General features: G+C 56.6%; 1 pseudogene; it reads right to left on the bottom strand.

Moving 5' to 3' along the window:
• Positions 1-206: 206 nt before the first annotated feature.
• On the bottom strand, positions 207-1,651 carry LOC101649772 (annotated as a pseudogene).
• Between the last annotated feature and the right edge of the window lie 1,048 nt (positions 1,652-2,699).

Below are 2,699 nucleotides of genomic sequence, written 5' to 3'. Positions count from 1 at the left end.
AAGTTGCCAGGTTTTATTTTACAAAAGACCATTGGTTTTCATTGAGGGGTCATGGGCAAAGGGGTACTCCCCCCTAAGTAGCTGATTCTCACAGGGTGGGCTGAGGCCTGAGCCAATCCTCCGGTCTCCTGTTCCCTTGGCACCCTCGCACAGCTCTGGGCAGGCAGGCGCCCCCGGGGTCAGGCTGTGAGGGGTCCCAGAGGCATTCACTTGGACAGGACATCGGAAGACTCGGACATCAACTTCCCGTCCCGGGTCTCCATCTTCTTCACCACCACGGCCTTGGTGGAGCTGGTGTGCGAGAAGGAGCTGGACCCTCCACCTAGGCTGAGGCTGGACTGCAGGGAGCTCAGGCCATAGGTGAGGCCTGGGCTTGTGAGGCCCCCGTAGCTCGAGGTCAGTCCACCAGAGTAGCCACCGGTGGTCTCCGTGTGGATGCTCATGGTCTGCATCCCAACTCCAGCCGGCTCTCCTCGCCCTCCAACAGCTTGCAGTAGGTGGCGATCTCGATGTCCAGGCCCAGCTTGACGTTCATCAGCTCCTGGTACTCATGCAGCTGCTGCGTTACGTCCTGCTTGGCCTGAAGCAGGGCGGCCTCCAGCTCGGCCGGCTTGCTCTGGGCATCCTTGATGGCCAGCTCCCCGCACTGCTCAGCGTCCTGATGGCGGCCTCCAGGGACGCTCTCTGGCCTTTGAGCCCCTCCATCTCAGCCTGGACCCGGCTGATGTTCCGGTTCATCTCTGCGATCTCTGTCTTGGTCCGACGAAGATCATCCCCATGCTTCCCAGGCTGGGCCTGCAGCTCCTCACACTTGATCTGGTACATGCTCTCAGCCTCGGCCCGGCTGCGGTTGGCGATCTCCTTGTACTGGGCCTTGACCTTGGCGATGATGCCGTCCATGTCCAGGGAGCGGCTGTTGTCCATGGACAGCACCACAGACGCGCCCGAGATCTGGACCTGCAGTTCACGGAGCTCCTCTTTGTGCAGCTGCCTGAGGAAGTTCATCTCATCGGCCAGCCCCTCCAGGCGGGACTCCAGCTCCACCTTGTTCATGTACGCTTCATCCACGTCCTTCTTGATGAGAACAAACTCATTCTCCATCCCTGTTCATTTGTTGGTCTCGTCCTCGTACGTATTCTTGAAGTCCTCCACCAGCCCCTGCATGCTGCCCAGCTCTGCCTCCAACTTCAGCTTCTCCTGGCCCAGCATCTCCTGCTGCTGCCCGAGGTTGTTGCTGTAGCTCTCGACTATGTTGCAGAAGGCTCCACTTGGTCTCCAGCATCTTGTTCTGCTGCTCCAGGATCCGCACCTTGTCGATGAAGGAGGCAAACTTGTTGTTGAGGGTCTGGATCTGTTCCTTCTCCTGGGTGCGCACGGCCTGCATGTTGGGGTCCACCTCGAACTTCAGGGGGCTCAGCAGGCTCTGACTCACCATGATGGCCATGATGCCCCTGACACCTCCTGCCCCACAAAAGCCCCCGACCATACCCATGCCGGTGCCCAGGATGCCCCAGAAGATGCTGCTGCCCACCCAGGAGAAGGCCGAGGAGCTGATGCGGGCACCGGGCGCACTGGTGTAAGACCAGCTGCGGAAGGCCCGGGGGCCAGAGGATGCCTTGTAGGTCTTCTGGGTTACCCTGACAGACGACATGGTGACGGCTACTGGGAGGCAGTGGAGGGACCCGACACAAGTTCGAGAAGGAGCCGAGAAGCAGATTCGAAGTTCACGTTTGGTTTAAATTTTAAGGAATATCTCAAAAAAGTAACTTTAGGGGTCCAGCTGGTCTCCATGGCTTCAGAAACTCTGAAGTTCATGTCGATTTGAAATGCTACTAGGCATTTCTGCCTCCATGGCCTTTGATGAAGGTTCTTCTCTAGAATCTTTGATCACCATACTCAGTCATGGTAGCCAGCCAGGTACCACCGAATCCTTCTGGTCTCATGGCAAAGGAAGCAACTGCTCCCAGGTCTGGGACTATGAAAGCTGCCCTCTGCGATATGACCCTTTCACTTACATCGCAAAAGTTTCCAGAAGCGGCGTAAGGGTCCATTCTCCAGTCTCACTTGACTCCAGCTGCTGCACCTGCGTAGATCTCATTGACGTGTCTTGGACACCAGTTGTCATGGACTCACTCCTGATCCATGGTCACCTCATGGGTTTCCAAGTAGAATTGCTCCACAGTGTCTTTGTTACTGTGCCCTTTAGAAGTAGATTGCTAGACCTTTCTTCCAAGGTGCCACTACATCGGGTTGAACAGCCAACCTTTGGATCAGTAGCCCAGTGCCTTAATGATGTACACCACTCAGGACCTCCTAACATGCCCCACAGGTGCACAGTTACAGCCAACGTCCTCACAAGGCCCTACACACCCTCCTCCCCTCCCTGTTATCTCTACTGTCCTCTACTCTCCCTCTTGCTCACTCTGTGTTGGCTACACTGACCTCCTGCTGCTCATCACAATACCAAACATGCGCATCCCTTGGGTCTCCCATACCGGCCATTGCCCTTGATTCCCACTCTTCCCACTCGTGGCGATCCTTTGTAGGGTTTTCTGAGACTGTCAATCTTGACAGTAGCAGACAGCTTCATCTTTCTCCTAAAGAGTCTGACAGCTGACCCTGTGGTTAGCAGCCCAACGCTGAGGCCACCGCTCGCTGACGGTTGCTATCTCTCCCCCGGCTCTAGCCTCAGGTCGCTT

Source organism: Echinops telfairi, unplaced genomic scaffold (genome assembly GCF_000313985.2).
Source record: "Echinops telfairi isolate 266 unplaced genomic scaffold, ASM31398v2 ScPeMD7_5592;HRSCAF=6446, whole genome shotgun sequence".
NCBI classification, from domain to species: domain Eukaryota; kingdom Metazoa; phylum Chordata; class Mammalia; order Afrosoricida; family Tenrecidae; genus Echinops; species Echinops telfairi.
This window is presented reverse-complemented; position numbering and strand designations above follow the sequence as displayed.